The 26,430-nt window shown below is 38.9% G+C and overlaps 1 protein-coding gene across 1 annotated transcript in view; it reads right to left on the bottom strand.

Annotated features, from left to right (window-relative positions):
• The window catches only part of MAP3K1 (mitogen-activated protein kinase kinase kinase 1), a 191,523-nt gene extending 165,346 nt beyond the window's left edge, over nucleotides 1-26,177 (bottom strand). Inside the window, exon 1 of the mRNA XM_053701287.1 lies at nucleotides 26,013-26,177. The gene's annotated coding sequence lies outside the window, so the exon portion shown is untranslated. The remainder of the gene's footprint in view (nucleotides 1-26,012) is intronic.
• Between the last annotated feature and the right edge of the window lie 253 nt (nucleotides 26,178-26,430).

The following is a 26,430-nucleotide window of genomic DNA, read 5'->3' as shown; positions in this document are numbered from 1 at the left end:
AAGTAATGGATAGCAAGGAGCTTGTTGCAGACAGAGCAAGGGTTCCAAAGACCCCTGAGTACTGCATAAAGGGACAGTAAAGTGACAAACTTAAATGGAATTGATAGAACATGCAGTTTCCATTTTTCAAGTGTACTTCCATTTTGGATTTTGCTTAGTTATCTTAGTATCCTTTAACCCCTTAAGGACCGGGCACTTCAGACAAAAACTTCCCCAAAAGACCAGAGCATGTTTGCCTTCACTACATTTAAACAGAAATAGAGTGCTTTTTTTTTTTTTACCTATCAAAACTATATATTTTTTTTTTTAGTTAGTAGACAACCCAAAGTATTGATCTAGGCCCATTTTGGTATATTTTATGCCACCATTTAACCGCCAAATGCGATCAAATAAAACAAAAAAATCGTTAACTTTTTCACAGCTTTAGGTTTCTCACTGAAATGATTTACAAACAGCTTGTGCAATCATGGCACAAATGGTTGTAAATGCTTCTCTGGGATCCCTTTTGTTCAGAAATAGCAGACCTATATGGCTTTGGCATTGCTTTTATGTAATAAGGCGGCCGCTAAATGCCGCCGCACCACACTTGTATTATGCCCAGCAGTGAAGGGGTTAATTAGGTAGCTTCTAGGGTTAATTTTTAGCTTTAGTGTTGAGATCAGCCTCCCACTTGACACATCCCATCCCCTGATCCCTCCCTGACCCCTCTCAAACAGCTTTCTTCCCTCCCCACCCCCCAAAGGTCATCCCATCTTAAGTACTGGCAGAAAGTCTGCCAGTATAAAAAGAAAGTTTCTCCTGTTAAGTGTGGTCAGTCCACGGGTCATCATTACTTCTGGGATATTATCTCCTCCCCTACAGGAAGTGCAAGAGGATTCACCCAGCAGAGCTGCTATATAGCTCCTCCCCTCTACGTCACCTCCAGTCATTCTCTTGCACCCAACGAATAGATAGGATGTGTGAGAGGACTGTGGTGATTTTAATTAGTTTATTACCTTCAATCAAAAGTTTGTTATTTTATTATAGCACCGGAGTGTGTTATTTATTCTCTGGTAGAATTTGAAGAAGAATCTACCTGAGTTTTTCTATGATTTTAGCCGGAGTAGTTAAGATCATATTGCTGTTTCTCGGCCATCTGAGGAGAGGTAAACTTCAGATCAGGGGACAGCGGGCAGATTAATCTGCAAAGAGGTATGTAGCAGTTTATTATTTTCTGACATGGAATTGATGAGAAAATCCTGCCATACCGTTATAATGTAAACTCAGCCTTAAATGCAGTAGATGTAGCTGGTATCAGGCTGTCATGTATGTATATTTCACACTTCAGTATTCTGGGGAATGGTACTTCACTGGATTTATACTGTATGCATAGACTTAACCTAATTTGCAGGGACTTGCAATAGGTTTTAAATAACAATTTATTGAGGTTAAACGTTTTTTTGCTGGCATGTAAAATCGTTTATTTCTCTGAGGTACTGGGTGAAAAAATGTTTTGGGCACTATTTTTTCCACTTGGCAATAGTTCCTTTCGTAATTTCAAAGCAGGAACAGCATCAACTTCCTCTGCACCAAAACAGGAAGGAGCTGTTGCTCGCTACAGACAAGGCTGGAAACCTAACCAGTCCTGGAACAAGGGCAAGCAGGCCAGGAAACCTGCTGCTGCCCCTAAGACAGCATGAATCGAGGGCCCCCGATCCGGGACCGGATCTAGTAGGGGGCAGACTTTCTCTCTTCGCCCAGGCTTGGGCAAGAGATGTTCAGGATCCCTGGGCGTTAGAGATCATATCTCAGGGATACCTTCTGGACTTCAAATCCTCTCCCCCAAGAGGGAGATTTCATCTGTCAAGGTTGTCAACAAACCAAATAAAGAAAGAAGCGTTCCTACGCTGCGTACAAGATCTTTTATTAATGGGAGTGATCCATCCAGTTCCGCGGTCAGAACAAGGACAAGGGTTTTACTCAAATCTGTTTGTAGTTCCCAAAAAAGAGGGAACTTTCAGGCCAATCTTGGATTTAAAGATCCTAAACAAATTCCTAAGAGTTCCATCGTTCAAGATGGAAACTATTCGAACAATTTTGCCCATGATCCAAGAGGGTCAGTACATGACCACAGTGGATTTAAAGGATGCTTACCTTCACATACCGATTCACAGAAATCATTACCGGTATCTAAGGTTTGCCTTTCTAGACAGGCATTACCAGTTTGTAGCTCTTCCATTCGGATTGGCTACGGCTCCAAGAATCTTCACAAAGGTTCTGGGTACTCTTCTGGCGGTACTAAGACCGCGAGGAATTTCGGTAGCTCCGTACCTAGACGACATTCTGATACAAGCTTCAAGCTTTCAAACTGCCAAGTCTCATACAGAGTTAGTACTGGCATTTCTAAGGTCGCATGGATGGAAGGTGAACGAAAAGAAGAGTTCTCTCTTTCCACTCACAAGAGTTCCCTTCTTGGGGACTCTGATAGATTCTGTAGAAATGAAGATTTACCTGACAGAAGACAGGTTAACAAAGCTTCAAAATGCATGCCGTGTCCTTCATTCCATTCAACACCCGTCAGTAGCTCAATGCATGGAGGTGATCGGCTTAATGGTAGCGGCAATGGACATAGTACCTTTTGCACGCCTACATCTCAGACCGCTGCAATTGTGCATGCTAAGTCAGTGGAATGGGGATTACTCAGATTTGTCCCCCACTCTGAATCTGAATCAAGAGACCAGAAATTCTCTTCTATGGTGGCTTTATCGGCCACACCTGTCCAGGGGGATGCCATTCAGCAGGCCGGACTGGACAATTGTAACAACAGACGCCAGCCTACTAGGTTGGGGCGCTGTCTGGAATTCTCTGAAGGCTCAGGGACTATGGAATCAGGAGGAGAGTCTCCTTCCAATAAACATTCTGGAATTGAGAGCAGTTCTCAATGCCCTTCTGGCTTGGCCCCAGTTAACAACTCGGGGGTTCATCAGGTTTCAGTCGGACAACATCACGACTGTAGCTTACATCAACCATCAGGGAGGGACAAGAAGCTCCCTAGCAATGATGGAAGTATCAAAGATAATTCGCTGGGCAGAGTCTCACTCTTGCCACCTGTCTGCAATCCACATCCCGGGAGTGGATAACTGGGAGGCGGATTTCTTAAGTCGTCAGACTTTTCATCCGGGGGAGTGGGAACTTCATCCGGAGGTCTTTGCCCAGATACTTCGACGTTGGGGCAAACCAGAGATAGATCTCATGGCATCTCGTCAGAACGCCAAGCTTCCTCGCTACGGGTCCAGATCCAGGGATCCGGGAGCGGTTTTGATAGATGCTTTGACAGCACCTTGGACCTTCGGGATGGCTTATGTGTTTCCACCCTTCCCGATGCTTCCTCGATTGATTGCCAGAATCAAACAGGAGAGAGCATCAGTGATTCTAATAGCACCTGCATGGCCACGCAGGACTTGGTATGCAGATCTAGTGGACATGTCATCCTGTCCGCCTTGGTCTCTACCTCTGAAACAGGACCTTCTGATCCAGGGTCCATTCAAACATCAAAATCTAACTTCTCTGAAGCTGACTGCTTGGAAATTGAACGCTTGATTTTATCAAAACGTGGGTTTTCTGAGCCAGTTATTGATACCTTAATACAGGCTAGGAAGCCTGTTACCAGAAGGATTTACCATAAAATATGGCGTAAATACTTATATTGGTGCGAATCCAAGAGTTACTCATGGAGTAAGGTTAGGATTCCAAGGATATTGTCTTTTCTACAAGAAGGTTTAGAAAAGGGGTTATCCGCTAGTTCTTTAAAGGGACAGATTTCAGCTCTGTCCATTCTTTTACACAAACGTCTGTCAGAAGTTCCGGACGTTCAAGCTTTTTGTCAGGCTTTAGCTAGGATCAAGCCTGTGTTTAAAACTGTTGCTCCGCCATGGAGTTTGAACTTAGTTCTTAATGTTTTACAGGGTGTTCCGTTTGAACCCCTTCATTCCATTGATATCAAGTTGTTATCTTGGAAAGTTCTGTTTTTAATGGCTATTTCCTCGGCTCGAAGAGTCTGAGTTATCTGCCTTACATTGTGATTCTCCTTATCTGATTTTTCATTCTGACAAGGTAGTTCTGCGTACTAAACCTGGGTTCCTACCTAAGGTGGTCACTAACAGGAATATCAATCAAGAGATCGTTGTTCCATCTTTGTGTCCTAATCCTTCCTCGAAGAAGGAACGTCTGCTACACAATCTAGATGTAGTCCGTGCCCTGAAATTTTATCTACAGGCAACTAAGGATTTTCGTCAAACGTCTTCCCTGTTTGTCGTTTATTCTGGTCAGAGGAGAGGTCAAAAAGCTTCGGCTACCTCTCTCTCCTTTTGGCTTCGTAGCATAATACGATTAGCCTATGAGACTGCTGGACAGCAGCCTCCTGAAAGAATTACAGCTCATTCTACTAGAGCTGTGGCTTCCACTTGGGCCTTTAAGAATGAGGCTTCTGTTGAACAGATTTGCAAGGCTGCAACTTGGTCTTCTCTTCATACTTTTTCCAAATTTTACAAATTTGACACTTGCTTCTTCGGAGGCTGTTTTTGGGAGAAAGGTTCTTCAGGCAGTGGTTCCCTCCGTATAAAGAGCCTGCCTGTCCCTCCCGTCATCTGTGTACTTTTGCTTTGGTATTGGTATCCCAGAAGTAATGATGACCCGTGGACTGACCACACTTAACAGGAGAAAACAAAATTTATGCTTACCTGATAAATTCATTTCTCCTGTAGTGTGGTCAGTCCACGGCCCGCCCTGTTTTTTATGGCAGGCTAAATATTTTTTTGGATTATACTCCAGTCACCACTACACCCTTGGGCTTCTCCTTTCTCGTTGGTCCTTTGGTCGAATGACTGGAGGTGACTTAGAGGGGAGGAGCTATATAGCAGCTCTGCTGGGTAAATCCTCTTGCACTTCCTGTAGGGGAGGAGATAATATCCCAGAAGTAATGATGACCCGTGGACTGACCACACTACAGGAGAAATGAATTTATCAGGTAAGCATAAATTTTTTTTTTTTTGTTTGTTTTTTTAAGTGTTTTTTTTTTTTACTTTTAAACTAAATATTTTCTGCAGGGTAGTATCCCCCCTTACCTCCCTGAACCCTCCCCCCTCTACCTTTTTGCAGCCATCTTAGGTACTGGCAGCTGTCTGCCAGTACACAGTTTGCTGCAAAATAGGCAATTTAAAAAAAAAATATATATATTTTTTTTTTTATTTTTTTTTTTTAAGGGCATAAGGACCAGCATCATACAGGGTACGGTGCTGGTCATTAAGGGGTTAAAGAGTAATTCTAGGTGAGCTCAGGAGCATGCACTTCTCTAGCCATCTTGCAATATTTAAATCAATACAAATACAAAAAAGATATGCACAAATGAGTGAAATATAATAGTCACAGTCCACATATGAATCAAGTATGCAGTCACTTGTAAGCGGAGAGTAAGTTACCAGGTGAGACTTTAAAGTTGTATGCAATACCAAGATGACTTGTAAATGTCACTGAAAGGCAGGTATTATGAAAAACCATCCGCTAGCTCTGTTACAGGTGATAACAAATAGAAACCACCAGACGCCCACTAAGAATTAAATAACAGGATTCAGCGTGAAGATAAACCAGAGACATGTGTGCATCCTGAAATAACCCACCGCTAGCTCTGTTAAGGGTAGTATAAAGCAAAGAAACACACCCACCGCCCTCTCAGGGCTAATAACAGGATTCAGCGTGAGGGTAAGTTCCAGGTGAGTAATAAGAACAAAGTCCGCTGCCGAACAACACTTCACTCACCTGGTAAGAAGATACTGCAGACTCCAAATAGCACTCTGTGTATACGCTATTCACTCGTGTATCCAGTAGTGAGGCGGAATCCCCATCTCTCGGTAGCTAACGCTTTACTCTGCATACCATGTGACTGGACTATGACCAAATTTGTGTCAAGGAACGCCTTTGCGAACATGCAGCTGTGCCGTACTTGCCAAAAAAGCAAAATTTTCAGCTCATCCGTCTCACGCTTACGGCAAAGTGCGTGCCAGAACAGGGCTTTTTTGATCAGCAACAAGTCCGGCTATGATCCAAAAAACTGTGCCTTAAAATCCAATGCTTGTATAGTGAAAGTTATTTGTAACCCCAAGGGCTAAGGCTTCAATATAGAGTAGTAGACAACCCACTGTCCACAAGACAAATGCAACAAAATAATAAAGTTCCAAAAGAGAAGCCTTTAAACGACAACTTGTAGCTTTATTCCAGTTTAAAACAGGACGTGTGAATAAAATTTATGGCAGAGCAAAGTCTGACCGGTTTCGGTCTTCCAGACCGTAATCAGTCTATTTTTTTTTTTTATTTTGTTGCATTTAAATCAATAGTATACATAGTTGCAAACACTGCTGCCGTAGACTGCTATAGCCACTTGCACACACCTATCATCCTTTGTTGAAGACTAAATCTAGGTAGGCTATCAAGAGAACAAAGTAAATTTGATAATACAAGTAAACTGGAAAGTTGTACGCTCCATCTGAATCATTAAAACCAGAAAACATTTAGACAGAGTAGCTCTTATAGATAATAAGCATAAGACAATGACATCTTTAAACAAAAAACAATCAAAAAGTCAGTCCATTTTGCATACTTATTTTTTTGCTGACACTTACTAGCTTTGTTACTTAAAGGGACACTCAATCAAAATTAAACTTTCATTATTCAGATAGAGCATGCCATTTAAACAACTTTCTAATTTACTTCCAATAACAAAATGTGCACAGTCTTCTTATATTTAAACTTTGAGTCACCAGCTCCTACTGAGCATGTGCAAGAATAAGTGTGTATGCCTTTGTTAATGGCTGATGGCTGTCACATGGTACAGGGGGAGTGGAAAAAGACAACTTTTAAAATTGTCAGAAAGAAAATCTACTACTCATTTGAAGTTCAGACTAAGTGCTATTAAATTGTCTTGTTATCTTGCATTTATTGATTATGCAAATCTACTGTGTTGACTGGTCCTTTAAAAGGGACAGGAAACCCCAAAATTGTCTTTCATGATTTAGATATAACATACAATTTTAAATAACTTTCAAATTTACTTCATTATCTTGTTATGCTTTGCTAAAGGAACATCAATGCACTATTGGCAGATAGCTGAACCCATCATGTTAGCCAATCACAAAAGAGAAAATGTGTGCAGGCACCAAACAGCTAGCTCCCACTAGTGTAGGATATGTGCGTATTCTTTTTCAACAAGGCAAGCAAAAAGAATAAAACACATTTGACAATAGAAGTGAATTTAAAAGCGTCTTAAAATGACCTGCTCTATCTCAATCACGCAAGTTACATTTTGACTTTCCTATTCCTTTTAAAGTTGGGAATTCTGCGAAATGTTATATAGCAGGGCTCAGCAAATTTGTTACAACATTTTTGAAATGAGCGATTATATATTCTCTTGGCAATCGAATGTTAAATCCTGCAGTGCAGAGTTTAGGCTGGGCTAGGTCAGGTAGAGAGTTCAGGAAATGTGGGAGCTCTGAGTAGGATACCACTGTGTGTTAACTCATTAAAGGGACACTGAACCCACATTTTTTTTCTTTCGTTATTCAGATAGACCATGCAATTTTCCAGTCTATTCCTTTTATCAATTTTTCTTTGTTCTCTTGCTATCTTTATTTAAAAAATAAGGCATCTAAGCTTTTTTTGGTTAAGGACTCTGGACAGCACTTTTTTATTGGTTAATGAATTTATCCACCAATCAACAAGAACAACCCAGGTTATTCACCAAAAATGGTCCGGCATCTAAACTTTCATGCATTTCAAATAAAGATACCAAGAGAATGAAGAAATTTTGATAATAGGAGTAAATTAGAAAGTTGCTTAAAGGGACACTGAACCCAATTTTTTTTCTTTTGTGATTCAGATAGAGCATGACATTTTAAGCAACTTTCTAATTTACTCCTATTATGTTTTCTTCATTTTCTTGGTATGTTTGTTTGAAAAGCAAGAATGTAAGTTTAGATGCCGTCCCATTTTTGGTGAACAAGTGCTGTCCATGGTCTGAACCAAAAAAATAGCTGGCTCCTTAGCTTAGATGCCTTCTTTTTCAAATAAAGATAGCAAGAGAACCGAGAAATTGATAATAGAAGTAAATTAGAAAGTTGCTTAAAATTGAATCATGAAATAAAAAAAATTGTGTTCAGTGTCCCTTTAAAATCGTATGCTCTGAATCATGAAATAAAAAATGTGGGTTCAGTGTCTTTTTAATGCAGCATGAGTGTCTACATCCCTAAGGAACTACTTTGATGTTATTTTTCAAAACAATAGTGGAAAAAAAAAGTTAAACTAGTGTTAAAGGTACTGGATGTAAACATACCCTGATGTGAAATAAACCGTGCTGGAAAAATCTGCCTGATTCATAAGGTATAGGTTAGCTCAGGGGTTAACAGCAATAGTGTGTGTGTGTGTGTGTGTATATATTCCTACTAAGTGAAAGTAATGTTTGGGAGAGAGTTGTTAGACCATCTTATTAGCCATAACCTCCTAGTTTGTAGGTAAACTAAAGTAGTTGTGGACGATTAAGTATTCACAAATTCCATCTTTGTAGAATGTTGCAATATCCATAGTCACTAATATGTTACTGACAAGTAGCTCTGAAATACTTCCATGTAGTTTGATGGAAAAAGTTAGAGAAGCCTCTTTATGTATAATACACAAATACATTCAATGTTGTTATTTAACAAAAGTATTCAGAAAATGAATTAAAGGGATACTAAACCCAAATTTTTTCTTTTATGATTCGGATAGAGAATGCAATGTTAAGCAACTTTATAATTTACTCCTATTATCAATTTGTCTTCAGTCTCTTGGTATCTTTATTTGAAAAGCAGTAATAAAAGCTTAGGAGCCGATTGGTGGCTAAATGTAGCCACCAATCAGCAAGCGCTACCCAGGGTGCTAAACTAAAAATGGGCCGGCTCCTATGCTTAGATTCCTGCTTTTTCAAATAAACATAACAAGAGAACAAAGAAAAATTGATAATATGAGTAAATTAGAAAGTTGCTTAAAATTGCATGTTCTATCTGAATCATGAAAGAAAACATTTGGTTTTAGTGTCCCTTTAAAGCAGTTGACCATTCTTTCAAACATAACTGTACAGTAGAATTCTGTATATGCCCAAAAAGTGGAAAATCCTTGTGAGTTGTGCTCACTGTATGTAAGAAGTGACCTATGAAGGGATTGTATGTTTCCTAAAATAACATGCTCTATCTGAATCATGCAAGTTTAATTTTGACTTTCCTATCCCTTTTTTTTTCTTTTAATGGAATCAATTTTGTTGCTGAAGTGCCTGGCAAAATCTTGAGCTGAGAGAAAAGTTGTAGTAGGACGTGGGTGGAGAAGGGTATTGAAAGTGGAAAACAGATGTTTAAGGCTGGAAGAAAGAGTAGAGATAGGAATAGAGAAGTAATCTTGCTTAGATAGACTAAGGGCAGAACAATAGAAGTTCAAGATGAGAAAGTCAGCTGAACACTGAAGATTTTCTCAGTGTTGCTCAACAGTGCATAGCGTGATAAGTAATATACGCCTCTTAAAGGGAAGCAGGAGAAATCGAGGACAAAACCTGTGTCTTTCTGCATTGCAATGGTTAAAACACGGTTTCTCATCTCTGGTCCTCAATTACCTTCAAATTAATCTGTTTTAAGGGATTTCTTTACCTGTTCAAAGATGAGTTAGCCAGCCTAATTGAGACAATGGTTAGCCCACACAGCGCAAAACACTGAAGTATTTTTAGAAGTCAAACACAAATTATGTTGACTTTTTTTTATAAAAAGGGTAATATTTATTTTGTACATCATTTTAAACCTTTAGTTTCAACAATGCCTATTTAAAATGTAGCTGTTTGCATGTCTGCTTGCTGTGTCTGTGAAAACTTTTAAATGGATATCGAAATAAAGTGGACTTTTTAATTTGTATCTGCCTCTCCGCATTCATTACTACTTTGAATTGCTACTTTTTTGTTGCTGTTTTTGTGTGAAATCACGTTTCTTATAGGGGCATAGTGGAGAGCCCCTAGCAGGTTCAAGTTCACTGGTCTAAGCCAACGTCACAGTATCAGCATCACAACGAGAGTGCTTACCGTGGGTGAAGCGTTGTATCACAACTGGAACAAAGTTACAACAAACAGAGCGGGAGGATATCCGTGAAACTTATTCTCAGAGACAGTTCCTAGCCACGAACGGTAAGCCTTGTTATATATACTGACTAATTGTGGGATATTATAACTAACACCAGACAAACCGCTACAAGTGGGGCTCAGAGTGAGTCCTGTTTTAGGTACTCGGGCTACAAACTTACACACTGTAATAATATTGGTGCCTATTTAAAATGTAGCCTATGGGTTACTATGATCTAAAGACGTTATCACCTAGCAGAACTAATTTACTTTTTAATAGACCGGTATGGCAATGTATAAGAAAATTTTGAAAAAATATGTAATAATACATTGCTTGTATAGCTGTAGCTCTGCATATTGTGTATATATGTATGTATATATATATATATATATATATATATATATATATATATATATATATATATATATATATATATACAATCTCAATGTAGACATGGCTTTCAATGTAAAATATGAATATGGGTGCTGAAAAAGAATAAAAAAAAAAAAATCTCTTTTTGATATTTTATTGCCAATACATAAAAAGTATATTTTGAAGAAAGTAGGGAACATACATTCTGCAGGTTTTCAAAAACAAGTTACTAACTTACAAAAGCAGCCCTAGGCTTCTAAAAAACAAAGAATACCACAGTATCTATGTCCTTTGAGACTGGAGAAAAGAACACACAAGGATTAGTTCACAACTTGAGAAATCTTTGGACTTATGTTTCCTAAAGTTCATTTTATTGCTTATCATCCTACTTATATCTATGTGCACATAACGTCTAAGGGATATTTGGTCTGATATGCTTTATTTGTAGAGGAAATGACATTAATAAAGTTATTAAATAGCTGTATAAACATAAAATGCAGCTGCACAGAGACACAGAAAATAATGCAACAACTGAACCGGAAGCACTTTGATAAATAACTTCACAGCACTATTTAGTTCTTCAAAGTACAACAGGAAATAAACCTTTGTAGGTTCCTATTTGGCATAAGCACATGAACTATTAGCCTGCCCCCCCCCCTTCTTCTAACAGTGCTGGTACATTAAACTTGCTGCACATAGTCAGATGCAGACTTATCAACTTTGCATAACCTTGGGGTCAGTTTCGGGACCTAATACTGAAACTCGGAAACAGACCAAGTATTCAAGGCATGCAACCTGCCACAAACACATTAAACAGAGTCATTTATTTCCTATTTTATTGCTTACATTCATAACAAACACATACTGTTTAAGGATTTAAAGGGACACTCAACACCAGAATTGTTGTTGTTTTAAAAGATAGATAATCCCTTTATTACCCATTCCCCAGTTTTGCATAACCAACAAAGTTATAATAATACACTTTTTACCTCTGTGATTAACTTAAACATCTTCTGACAGCCCCCTGATCACATGACATTTTATTTATTATCTTTTGACTTTCATTTTAGTCAATTAGTGCAGTGTCTGCCACAATCCACGGGCGTGCTCACAATGTTATCTATAGGGTTTACCTGAACTAGCTCTCCCCTGCTGTGAAAAGCAAATTCAAAAGCATGTGATTAGAGGCAGCCTTCAAGGGCTTAGAAATTATCATGAGCCTTCCTAGGTCTAGCTTTCAACTAAGAATACCAAAAGAACAAAGAAATTTTTTTGATAAAAGTAAATTGGAAAGTTGTTTAAAATTACATGCCCTATTTGAAACATGAAAGTTTTTTTTTTTTTGGACTTGACTGTCCCTTTAACTCCTAAATAATTGAAATCATACACCACGGTTATCAGAGAAAGATGTCATTATAGTATTTCCCTTTAAGACAAAAAATAACTTCTTACACAACCCTAACTCTGTGCCTGAGACCTGCCCAAGGAAAAAAAAAACAAACCTTGTTTTGAAAAAGATATATATTTATTTATTTTTTGTCAAGAATGACCATAGATAATGAGGTATGAACCCATAAAATTGAAGTGCAAAAATAAAATGCTGTAAGCAACAGTGCAATAAAAAAGCTACAGTTAATGAAAAATAAAAGTCCAGGCACCAAAAATGCTAACGTTTTATTCTTCCAACTCCTGTGCTTCATAAAAAGTTGCACAGCCCTGCTATAAATACTACAAACTACGTCTGTTAGTTACCCCAGTGCTCGACAGGGCGCCTTAAAACTGGCCCTGATTTAGAGTCCCAAAGACATGGGTGTCTTTGTGACTCTAAATCAGGGACAGTTTTAAGGCCCCCCACTAGCTGGTGTAGCTGAAACCTTTTATGCCTCCCATCTGTGAAATACATATTCAATTTTATATGTGGTGTCCTTTGTTGAAGCAGTGCACTACTGGGAGCTGTACACATCTGCTGAGCCAATGACAAGAATATTATTTGTGCAGCTACCAATCACCGCCTAGCTCCCAGTAGTGCATTGCTGCGCCTGAGCCTATTTAGGTATGCTATTCAAGAAAAGGATAGTACATCTTTCTCTTGTAAGGTGTATCCAGTCCACGGGTTCATTCTTTACTAGTGGGATATTCTCCTTCCTAACAGGAAGTGGCAAAGAGAGCACACAGCAGAGCTGTCCATATAGCTCCCCCTCTAGCTCCACCTCCCAGTCATTCTCTTTGCCGGCTCTAAGCAATAGGGTCCCTCTCGGAAGGGTAAAGTGAAAGTGGTGTTAGATTTGTAGTTTTTGGTCTACAAGCAAAAGTTTGTTATTTTAAATGGTACAGGTGTGTAATATTTACTCTCCAGCAGAAAAGAGATGAAGATTTCTGCAGGGAGGAAGATGATTTTAGCATGTTGTAACTAAAATCCACTGCTGTTCCCACAAAGGACTGAGGAGTACCAGAAAACTTCAGTTGGGGGGGAACAGTTTGCAGGTTAGGCTGCAATAAGGTATGTTCAGTCATTTATTTCTAGACAAGACTGTGATAATGCTAGAAAAAGACTGATAAGATCCCCATAAGGGAAGGGTAAGCTTTATTCAGAGACTAAGTATGGAATTACAAGCTTACATAACAGGGCTAATTTAGGCTGGTTGACAGCAGTTTGAGGGCCTATAAGAAGCTTTTTCCCCACAAATCTGGTTCCTAAGGGCAGGTAGGGCCACAGCAGAGCTGTGGCAAGGTGCTGAAGTCGTTTTAACCGGTTGTTAAGCTTGCTATTGATCCGGTTTGGGCATTAAGGAGTTAATCGTTTTTCTTGCTAGTTGTGCAATCTTACCAATGCTTTAGGTACATACTGTGACGGAGGTCAGAAAGTTAAAGCTCTTAACTACTTGCCGAGCTCTTCATTCCATTCCTCGGCCGTCTGTAGCTCAGTGCATGGAGACAATCGGACTAATGGTAGCGGCAATGGACATAGTCCCTTTTGCACGGATACACCTCAGACCACTGCAACTATGCATGCTCAAACAGTGGAATGGGGATTATGCAGATTTGCCTCAAATACAGTTGGACCAGGAGACCAGAGATTCTCTTCTCTGGTGGTTGTCTCAGGATCACCTGTCTCAGGGAATGTTTCCGCAGACCAGAGTGCATCATTGAAACGACCGACGCCAGTCTGTTAGGCTGGGGTGCAGTCTGGGACTCCCTGAAAGCTCAGGGCTTATGGTCTCTGGAAGAAGCTCTTCTCCCGATAAACATTCTGGAACTGAGGGCGATATTCAACGCTCTTCAGGCATGGCCTCAGCTAGCTGCGGCCAAATTCATCAGATTTCAGTCGGACAACATCACGACTGTAGCTTACATCAACCATCAAGGGGGAACAAGGCGTCCCCTAGCAATGATGGAAGTAACCAAAATAATCAGGTGGGCGGAGGATCACTCTTGCCACCTCTCAGCAATTCACATCCCAGGAGTAGACAACTGGGAGGCAGATTTTCTAAGTCGTCAGACTTTTCATCCGGGGGAGTGGGAACTCCACCCGGAGGTATTTGCCCAGCTGACTCAGCTATGGGGCACTCCAGAATTGGATCTGATGGCGTCCCGTCAGAATGCCAAACTTCCTCTTTATGGGTCCAGGTCCCGGGATCCCCAGGCGGTGTTGATAGATGCTCTAGCAGCGCCTTGGTCCTTCAATCTGGCCTATGTGTTTCCACCGTTTCCTCTCCTTCCTCGTCTGGTTGCCAGAATCAAGCAGGAGAGGGCGTCGGTGATTCTAATAGCGCCTGCGTGGCCACGCAGGACCTGGTATGCAGACCTAGTGGACATGTCATCCGTTCCACCATGGACTCTGCCAATGAGGCAGGACCTTCTACTTCAAGGTCCTTTCAAACATCCAAATCTAATTTCTCTGCGTCTGACTGCTTGTAGATTGAACACCTAATTCTATCTAAGCGTGGTTTCTCTGAGTCGGTTATCGATACCCTGATTCAGGCTAGAAATCCTGTCACCAGGAAAATCTACCATAAGATTTGGCGAAAATATCTTTGTTGGTGCGAATCCAAGGGTTACTCATGGAGTAAGATAAGGATTCCCAGGATATTGTCTTTTCTCCAAGATGGATTGGAGAAAGCATTGTCAGCTAGTTCCTTAAAAGGACAGATATCTGCTTTGCCTATTCTTTTACACAAACGTCTGGCGGAGGTACCAGACGTTCAAGCGTTTACTCAGGCTTTAGTCAGAATCAAGCCTGTTTATAGACCTGTGGCTCCGCCATGGAGTCTGAATTTAGTTCTTTCAGTTCTGCAAGGGGTTCAGTTTGAACCTTTACATTCCATAGATATTAACCTTTTTTCTTGGAAAGTTTTGTTTTTAATAGCTATCTCTTCTGCTCGAAGAGTTTCAGAGTTATCTGCTTTTCAGTGTGACTCGCCTTACTTGGTGTTCCATGCAGATAAGGTAGTTTTACGTACCAAACCCGGTTTTCTTCCTAAGGTTGTGTCTAATAAGAATATTAACCAGGAAATTGTTGTTCCTTCTCTGTGTTCTAATCCTTCGAAGAAGGAACGTCTGTTACACAATCTTGATGTGGTTCGTGCTTTAAAGTTCTATTTACAAGCAACTAAGGATTTCAGACAAACAACTTCATTGTTTGTTATCTATTCCGGTAAGAGGAGAGGTCAGAAGGCGACTGCTACCTCTTTCCTTTTGGCTGAAAATCATCATCCGTCTGGCCTATGAGACTGCTGGCCAGCAGCCTCCTGAAACAATTACTGCTCATTCTACCAGAGCAGTGGCTTCCACATGGGCTTTTAAAAATGAGGCTTCTGTTGAACAGATTTGTAAGGCAGCGACTTGGTCTTCGCTGCATACTTTTTCCAAATTTTACAAATTCGATACTTTTGCTTCTTCGGAGGCTATTTTTGGGAGAGAGGTTCTACAGGCAGTGGTGCCTTCCGTTTTAAGGTACCTGTCTTGTTCCCTCCCTTCATCCGTGTCCTAAAGCTTTGGTATTGGTATCCCACAAGTAAAGGATGAACCCGTGGACTGGATACACCTTACAAGAGAAAACGGCCCGCCCTGGCTATTAGTCAGGTAGATTTTTAGTTTAAACTACAGTATCCACTGCACCCTATGGCTTCTCCTTTTTCTTCCTAACCTTCGGTCGAATGACTGGGGGGTGGAGCTAGAGGGAGAGCTATATGGACAGCTCTGCTGTGTGCTCTCTTTGCCACTTCCTGTTAGGAAGGAGAATATCCCACAAGTAAAAGATGAACCCGTGGACTGGATACACCACAAGAGAAAGTAATTTATCAGGTAAGCATAAATTCTGTTTTTTTACTATTTTAAAAGGACATAAAACCCAATCATTTTTTTTCATAATTCAGCTAGAAATTACAATTTTAAACCACTTTCCAATTTACTTCTATTACCAAATTTTCTTTGTTTTCTTGTTACCTTCCTGCTTTTCAACAAAGGATAAGCTCAGGAGTGTGAAGCACTATGGGCCCAATTTATCAAGCTGCGGCAAACAGGGGCATACATATGCACCCCTGTCCACCGCAGCTCGCCTCTGACGGACTGAATTTCCCTGGTGGAATTTAACATCGCACACGAGTACTATTTTGCGCTTGCGTGCTATGCCACGCAGGCAGGAGCTGTGAATTTTCCCGGTCGGACAAGACTGGTAGATTGAAATTCTCCACCTAAGAGGTGGAGAAGAGTTAGGGAAGCAGTGGTCTGATGACCGCTGCTTGATAAATACAGACTGCAGGTTCTCTTGTGAGAACCTGCAGTCGTAATGCGTCAAAGCCTTTGATAAATCGAGGCCTATATGGCAGCAGTTTTGCAACGTCATACATTAATAAGAGAAGTAGATGGCAGCACTATTTCCTGTCTTGCAGTGCCCCAGAAATGTGCACAATACCTATCTAGATATCTCTTCAACAAAGAAAAACATGAGAACTAAGAAAACTTGATAATAGAAGTAAATTTGAGGGTTTTTTTTTTTTTTTTTTTTTAAATGGTATTCTCTATCTGAATCATGAAGGAAAAAATTAGGTTTCATGTCTCTTTAAAGTGAATGTAAATTTTGATGCTAAAGTGCCCGGTTTTTAAAAATTTGATTAAAAACAGTGGCACTTTAATTCATCAAAATTTACATTTCACTCGTGTTGTGAAAAAAAAACAACTTGCCTTTTAATTTCGACAGCCTCTCCAGCTTCCTCCGCCCATTGCAAAGCCTCTTTCAGGGTCTGAAATGAGGAATCCGGCTTCCTCCAATCACAGCGTTGAATCAGACAATGATTCCTCCGGTGGGGGGAAGCCGTGATTGGAGGATGACTGATCCATCATTTCTGACGTCAGAAATGGCTTGCAATGACCGGGGGAAGCTGGAACAGCTGTCAAGTTTAAAAGTTAAGTATTTTTTTCACGAGTGAAATATAAATTTTGATGAATTAAAGTGCCCCTGTTTTTAATCAAATTTTTTTAAAAATGGGCATTTTAGCATCAAAAATTTACATTCACTTTAAGGACATGAGTTATACAATACAGGTCTAATTCACCAGAGGATCTCTTTCCTTTGACCTATTAATGTTTATATTGGTTGCATCATGCCAAAAAAAAAAATAATAATAATATAATGGGCAAAACCTCGTATATCCCTTGCCATTACCCCAAGTACCTGCAAGGAATACATACCACAGGTTAAGAATCTGTGTCTTAATTTTTTATATATATCTTTATATAAACCGTTATAAAATATAATCAAACCAAGGCTTACCTATCTTCATTACATTAATATGGCCTATAAATTAAATTTTGTATTTGTGAACATTTTCAATTAAAACTATTTGTTTCTTTAAACTTTTCCAGTGTTGCAAAGTTTTTACAAACCCCTCACCTATCCTAAGGATTGAGTGGCATATAAAAAAAAAAGTGTAATCACATTCACTCCAAAACTCACTAGAACTTTGGTCTTGGCTTGCAATTACACACAATATTTTGCATCTGAATGTCACAAGCAACTTGCTCAGAACGTACAGAATTGGCACAAACAGCATGCACACCAGGCTGCTAAATGTATATAGTAACTGTTCTATATTCAAATATCATAAATGAAAACTTCCTGTTGAATTCTACCTCCCATCCTTTACTAGATGTCCTACAATATTTTATTTAATCAGTTCAGCCACGTATCTGAAATCTTTGTTTGCTGTAAAATGGTTCTGCTGCGCTGCATTCTAACAATGAGAAGCATTATTTGTATGATGTGGGAGTGGCATGTCAATGATTTAAAAAAAAAAAGTAACTCTTTCAATGCTGCGTGTAAAAGGCAAAAATATAAAAATAAATGAACTTTTTAACAAACATTACTGAAGGAAGAACAGTAACTTCTATATATATATAACATATCAGCAATTAATGATTTTTAAAAATGCAAAATCAATTAAAATAATCTGTTAGGAAAATTTAGACAGAATATTATATACGTTTAAATGAGCTAATATTAAATATTTTTAATGTTTGTTGCACAAATTCTCATTAAATCAGTTTCTGTTAAATGATGCAGTTTGTGGTTTGGATAGCTTTAGTAACATTTATAAATAACAAATTATTATAATATTACAAAGTTATACGCTGCCCCGCCCGACTACAATTCTACCCATCTGGCAACATTTTCTGTGGAGAACACCGATTATCGATAGAGAGATTTTTTAAAAGAGTACAGGAGCAAAACGAGAGAGGCCACCACCCACTGTTCTAGATGTATTTACAGTGAGCTGTCTAATATTGCATGAGTTACTCTTGTGACACTCCTGTTAGTGTACACGTTTACAATAGCTAACACATGAATAGCATTAGGTTTGGTAAAGATTTAAAATACAATTTGAAAGAAAAAAAAAATTATATAAGTTGGTTGCAGGTTAAATTGATATTGACTTTTGCAGCGATAAACCGAAGCTTAGCAGGGAACAAAACCATTATAGAGGCCAGAATATAAATGCACAGACTGGCAATTAGCCTAACAATCTAAAGAGTTTCACACGTGACAATTCAGCAGACTTACAAGAGATGATGAGAGAATAACTATTCTGGGAAAAAAAACTTATGGTGAAGCAAATTAATAAGCCCCATGTGAAGGAATGAATTAATATAATTATTACATATTGATTTATCCTCACATTTTCAGGCTCTCCCTATTTAGAGAACAACTTTAAAAAGGGACATGAAACCTAAAATGTTTCTTTCATGATTCAGATAATTATACCTTTTAAACAACTCAATTTTGCTTCATTCTCTTGGTATTTTTTTATTGAAGAAACAGCAATGCACTACTGGGAGCTATCTGAAAACATTTGTAAGCCAATAAAAATGGGCATACAATTTACAGCCACCAATCAGTAGCTAGCTCCAAGCTCTAGAGTCCATCTAGATATGCTTTTCAATAAAGGATACTTTACAGTACTGCATGTAAGGTTAATAACTAGTTGTAGCTTAAACTGGTCCTGGTGCGTCCTACTGGAGTATAATGTAGCTACAACTAGTTATTAAACTTACAAAGGAAGCTCCGGATTTAACAGAATGCCCGGTTTGGTAAGCAGGCGGTTTTGAACCGTATTTAAGCCCCCAAAGCTATTATGGACAGTGGAGCTGAGCGAAACAGGAGGGTAAGGTAAGTCACTGAAGTAGGCCCCACTCACGGAGCAACAACTATCAGTCTGGATACAAGGAAGTGAGTATGATGGAATGACTACTTACCCGTCCTATGCTTGTATTGCCGACGGACCGCTTGTGGGGAGGACAGCTTAACATTAACCATACCTTCTAATGGGGTTCTGCACTGAAAGGAGCAATTTGCTTGGACTCCTGTGTAATGCTTACTAATAAAGGAACTGCTTACTGGGTGAAAATAACCCACGACTGGTCCTATAAAAAACAGGGAGCTCCCTGAATCCTTAAACAAGGGTACTCTTATTTAAACCTGTCTGGACTAGAGTTATGAGTTACCGCTTTTGTGGCTTTTTTTTTTAATTTTTTTGTGAAAACAGATTGTGTAATTAAATATTTGGTTTAATGCATTTATAGGCTGTGACCTCTGATCTTTTATAATTGGGACTGTTAGGTAGAGTGCCAGATAAGGGTATACTTAAGCCATCTGGGGGAGATATATATATTTGTATCACCCACAGCTGGGATTCTTTTTCTTGTATGAAGGAAATACAATTTATATATATATTATATATATATATATATATATATATATATATATATATATATATATATATATATATATATATATATATATATATATATATATATATATATACATACACACACACACTCTTTAAAGTCAACAATATTTATGGGACACAAATGCAGAAAAAGCATGTTAGCTATTTTATTAGAAGAAAGAATAAATCATTTTGCAAATAGAACAAAAGTAATATACAATAGAGTCTGAACATCATTAGACCATATCACCTGTTTGCTGCAATTGTTTTTCGATGGCCAAACTCCATTTAAAGGGAAACATCCAAATGATATAAAATCCTACATTAGCATCATAGCTCACAACTTTCCTATTCTTTTTTTTTTTATAGGTAACATAATATACATGCTTCATCTGGTTCCCTTTTCAGAAACCTTATTTCCTAATTGTGACACCTCAGCACATCAGGCCAATACCATATGCAAATCTCACAATTGTACAGATTCCTGAATAAATTCTATGAAACAACATTCCTTATATAGGCACATAAGAAACCAAGTGTAACTGCAAGACAGGGATTTCTATTGGGTCCATGCCACTGCCTGTTCTATAAAGGGACACTGAATCCAATTTTATTTATTTTTTCCCCCATGATTCAGATAGAGCATGGCATTTTAAGCAACTTTCTAATTTACTCCTATTATCAAATTTTCTTTATTCTCTTTGTATCTTTATTTGAAATGCAAGAATGTAAGTTTAGATGCTGGCCCATTTTTGGTGAACAACCTGGGTTGTCCTTGCTGATTGGTGGATAAATTCATCTACCAATAGAAAAGTGCTGTCCAGAGTTCTAAACCAAAAAAAGCTTAGATGCCTTTTTTAAATAAAGATAGCAAGAGAATGAAGAAAAATTGATAATAGGAGTAAATTAGAAAGTTGCTTGAAATTGCATGCTCTATCTGAATCACAAAAGAAAATTTTTTTGGGTTCAGTGTCCCTTTAAGAAGCTCTGTAGCAAAATAAAAAGGTCCTACACACATTACTATTGTGCATGAAGCTAATCATTCTAAAGGGTTTAAATGCATAGGTAAACATTACTGACTAGGATCAGTAATGCAAAAATAACAAGCTTTAACAAATTAGAATGTATCATTTTCCCATTAGAATATCTCTTTGTAAGACAGCTATTAATACATAGTAAACACGTGCAGCATGTCTAGATACAGCCCACAGCAACTGATATAACAATAATACATTAAGACAATTTAAATATATTAGAAGAAACTGAGGAACATAAAATGAGCATAATGCTTCACAAGCAGTATTGTTAAGTAAATTATAGATCAGTTAAAACACATTCCCTAATACAGGAATCAACAAACCCAGAAGTCTGGGAATTTTACCGCCGGCTCCTACATTTTTGTGTTATTCGCTATATGTCTGTATTCAAATACCGCTGTCTGGCATCCTAAAAGTATGTCTCTTTCCTACATATTCTTACTGGCTCTTACATTTTAAAGAGTTTTGTTGACCACAGCCCTAATACAATTCATTTTGCTTTTCACCATAAATGCTTCTAATCACATAATTTTAGACCTTATTTCTACCAATGGCAGGTAGAAGCAAACACAGCAACGTGACAGTGTGCACTTTTTCTCCATAATCAACCAAAAAGAGTGCATAAAAAAATAAAATAAAATTCTGTTTTACTTTCCATTACTTTTTAACCAAGCAAACAGCTTTGGTGGGGGGTGCAATTCCTGTCAGTGATTAACAAATAAATCAGGTATTAGTTGCACAAATAGGACTTAACTTTTAGATACATTTCACTGAACCTTTCATGCAAAATAAAGTATTTGCTGCTATTTTATATCTACCATTAAAATTCATTAAATGGCATAACAATATAAAAAAGCCTGTGTAAATGGTCCACAACCTTAATTGTGCCAAACAGTGTACTTAGGGCTAGATTTATCAAAGCTGAGACGTACAAGGGCACGTATACGTGCCCCTGTACACCTCGGCTCGCCTGTGGCAGGGCGAAATAATACGCAGGTAATCGGCATTGCACACGAGCGCAATTTTGCGCTCATGTGCAATCCCGCCCCCTGCCTGCGCACAGCCAATCACGCGCAGGCAGGAGCTGACGATCTCCGTAGGGCTCGACCGCGGAGATTGAATTTCGCTACCTTAGAGGTGGCAAAGAGGTTAAGGAAGCGGCGGTCTGGTGACCGCTGCTTGATAAATTACGGCGAGCAAGTTCTTGTGAGAACTTGCAGCCGTAGGGCTTTGGTAAATCGAGCTCTTAGTCTACTTAGACTTCAATGAAGATTTTTGTTACTGCAAGAAGTAAAGTTTATAACGGCAAACAAACACTGAGGAGTTAATGAATCACAAAAGACAAAAAATAAACCTAAGCGGATTCAGAGAAAGCATACAAATAAAAACGTTCTTAATTTCAGTGGTATCCTTTGTCAGGCAGATTCAGGAGCGTGCATGTGTCTTAAAGGGGCATTATAGTAAAAAAAAAATATGACATGCTATAATCCATTAGTGTATCTAATTTTAAGGCTATTGACCCTAGACTACTGTGTGTTTAACCTCCGAAAAGGAGTTATGCAATATGTACACAGTAGAAATACTGCTCAGGACCTGCAGAGCACTGCTGGTCTCAAGCAGAAACCAACGCTGATCCTAACCTCCACAAAGGGGTTATGCACACAGTAGAAATACTACTCAGGACCTGCAGAGCACTGCTGGTTTTAAGCAGAAACCAACGCTGATCCTAACCTCCACAAAGGGGTTATGCACACAGTAGAAATACTGCTCAGGACCTGCAGAGCACTGCTGGTCTCAAGCCGAAACCAACGCTGATCCTATCAGCAGTGCTAGTTTCACATTTGAGTTGTGAGACTAGCGCTGCTGCTTGGATCAGCTGTGTTTTCTGCTCAGGACTAGCAGTGCTGTGTGAATCCAGAAGGTATTTCTACTGTTTGTTTAACCCTTTTGCATTGGGTAAACACACAGTAGTCTAGGTTTGATAGCCTAAATATTACATGCTCTAACGGATTATAACGTTTTTACCTTTTCCTATAATGGCCCTTTAAGCACTACATGACAGTAATCTTGTTAACAATGATTGGCGCTGCCAGTTAGTTCTCAAAACACGTGCATGCTCCTTGCATATATCTAGGTATGCTATCACGGAAAGCTCAGTTTTAAAAAAAAAACAAAGACAAATGAATCAGGTGTTTTACAACTGCCTGCTTTATCTGAATCATCAATCAATTAATTTTGACTTCATCTCCCTTTAAAGTGATGGTAAATCCTAGCATTAGCAGCGACACTGCAAATAGATAAAGGAGCTTTCAACATAAAGTATTTTATACTTCATTAAAGGGACAGTCTAGTCAAAATTAAACTTTCATGATTCAGATAGGGCATGCAATTTTAAACAACTTTCCAATTTACTTCTATAATCTAATTTGCTCAATTCTTTAGATATCCTTTGTTGAAGCAATAGCAATGTACATGTGTGAGCCAATCACACAAGGCCTTTATGTGCAGCAACCAATCAGCAACTACTGAGCATATCTAGATATGCTTTTCAGCAAGTGATATTAAGAGAATGAAGCAAATTAGATAATAGAAGTAAATTAGAAAGTTGTTTAAAATGACATGCTCTTTCTAAATCATGAAAGAAAAAATTTGAGTTTCATGTCCCTTTAATGAAAGTCCCCTTTATTTGTTCCAATGGTAAATCCTAGCATTTCACAAATGCTAGGATTTACCATCACTTGTCAATCATTCTAATTTTAAATGAAAGACAATCGCTTATCGTTTGTGCACTAAAACAGCACATTAACTTTTTCAAAAGTGGAATTTAACATTGCACGCAAGCGCTATTTTGCACTCACGTGTAATACTGCCCGTGCACAGCCAATCACGCGTGGGCAGGAGCGAGAGGTGGAGAAGAGTTATGAGAACCTGCCGTCTTAAAGGCTGTGACACACTGCAAGCGATGCGCCACGAGACGAAGCAACTGCTCCGCATCGCAGCCGAAGATCAAATATTTCATCTCTGAGCGCTCAGCTATGCGACCTGACGCAGCAGAGTGCTCAGAGATGAAAAGGCAGGACACACTGAGCGCGCACATCCGCATCTACGCACTGCGCGTCGCTCCGCTTGCAGTGTGTCACAGCCTTTAATGCAGGGAAGCCTTTGACAAATCGAGGCCTTAGTGTTGGTGGAGGAAAATCAGCCCCGGACTCAGCCTGGACAAACTCTGCTCTCACGCAATTGGTTGTGGCACTGTAAGAGTGTCTGCTTGTGCAATGCTAAATACGGGTTACAAATGCGCCCCACAATTTGTGATCAAATGCATACTCTGCTTATAAATCTAGCACAAATTAACTTTATATGGTCTCATACATAGAATTATATTAAAACAACATTCTTTTCTGATACATTTCTATAATAAATACTTAAATTAGTAAACAGGTTCAGCAGCAAATGATAACTCTAGCAATTATATCTGCAGACCTGAAAGCTTTCTACAGCTTTAGAGTCAGGTAACTGACTGGTAATAGGGGGAGACAGGGCGTGCATTGTGTACAACTGCTCAGTTAAGAAGGCATTAAGCAGCTGACAGGAAGGGAGAGCTTCTACATGACCCTGTAGTTTGCTGAGCACAGTTTTAGATGAAGAAAAAATGTCTTCTGTTAACCCCTCCTATTGCAAACTTGATTACAAATACAGCAAATACATTAACAATGCAAATGTCACAGGGAAAATGACTTGAGGTTTACTCATTGGTACTGCTCTGTGATCCTTATTATACAATCATTTTACTACATAAAGCTGAACTGTATACAGTGCTGGGAAGAATACTGTATATTTATATCATAGAGCAGCAATAATGGAGTTTAAATGTCCTGTCTTGTTTAAAGGGACACTGAACCCAAATTTTTTTCTTTTGTGATTCAGATAGAGCATGCAATTATAAGCAACTTTCTAATTTACTCCTATTATCAATCTGTCTTCTTTCTCTTGCTATCTTTTATTTAAAAAAACAAGGTATCTAAGCTATTTTTTGGTCCAGAACCTGGACTCCACTTGTTTATTGGTCTGTTAAATTAATCCACCAATCAGCAAGAACAACCCAGGTTGTTCACCAAAAATGGGCCGGCATCTAAACTTAAATTCTTTCTTTTCAAATAAAGATACCAAGAGAATGAAGAAAATTTGACAATAGGAGTAAATTTAGAAAGTTGCTTAAAATTGCCTGCTCTATCTGAATCATGAAAGAAAAAAATTGGGTTCAGTGTCCCTTTAAATGTATTTCTTTGTCCATACTAGCAGCTACTGTAATCGTTCATAACATTTTGCCATAGCACTGCTTTTTTTTTCTCATATCAGAGGTTGCAACTAATTGTGTAGCAAAGTATGACTGTTTTACATCAGTGTTCAATAACCTTCATAAAAACAGCATTTATACTCAGTTGCAAGAAAACAGCACTTAATTTATGAATAATAATAGGCATATTTAGATAGAAGTATCAATCACATCCATGTTAGAAATAAAAAAAAAATAGTTGAGGAATACCAAGTTTCCAAAAAGTTATACAAATTAGTTACATTCAGAATTTCGCATGAAGATACAAATACATATTTAAAAGAAAGAAAACTAAACAACTGTGATTCTCTCACAAAGTTTTATAGGATATAGCACCATTAACAAATATAACCCAATTGGGTATCCAAGTTTATCCATAATACAGTTATAAAGTTTATCCATAATACAGTTATAAAAACAAATACTAACCATTTGCTTGCCAAAGCCTCTGCAGGGTAGTGTCATAAAGCAGCTACAAATAATTATATACATCACCATTACATGATTAACCCATTAGCTACTAAACCTTCAATAAAACAGTATTGACACCCTTTGCTACCAAGACTTCTTTATGACAGTCACCATGTCAAGCTACAACGTAAAGTGACCCTTCTGGCAGCCAGTAGTTAAACTATAAGCAGCGTGATTGCAAGAAGCATGGCTCTTCCTTACAACTGATAGACACGGCAGGAATAATCTGTGTAACTGATCCTCCTGTGCACAGAGCACTGACATCTGTTCCTTGTTTATCTGTGATCCGATGTCCTAGCACAGGCAAATCAGTAACAGCACTAGCCGGGGATTAGGTGCTAAAGAATCAACACTAATGCAGGAAGGACTCTGGCACCAGCTAATGTCTTTATGCAACATTTATCCTCTGTCTTACCAAGTGCCCTGAATCCTCGCTGTGTCATCAGCCTCGTTACCCCGGGTGGTGAGATGGTTGCCAGGTTTGTGTTCCCCGCTGGCTCCCTGTATATGCAGAGACTCCGGGTCCGCTCTGCCCGCCAGCTTATCCAGTTCCACGCACCACACTTTTCGCAGCTGTTTCCGTCTCTAATCTGCCCGAGACTCTACTGTATCCGTTTCAGCCTGCGACTGCCCTTTATCTGAGAAGGACGCGACAATTCACTAAGGAATTGACGAAGCACCAGAGTTAGATTAAAAAGAGCATTTTTTTCACCTGATACTATAATAAATACTTAAGTGAGAAAACAGGTTCAGCAGCAAAAATGATATCTGCGGACCTGGGAGCTTTCTGCAGCTTTAGAGTCAGGTAAGTTTGACTGGTAATAGGGGGAGAC

Source organism: Bombina bombina, chromosome 2 (assembly GCF_027579735.1).
Source record: "Bombina bombina isolate aBomBom1 chromosome 2, aBomBom1.pri, whole genome shotgun sequence".
Lineage (NCBI taxonomy): Eukaryota > Metazoa > Chordata > Amphibia > Anura > Bombinatoridae > Bombina > Bombina bombina.
The sequence above is the reverse complement of the archived record's forward strand: the minus strand, read 5'-3'. Positions and strand labels throughout refer to the sequence as shown.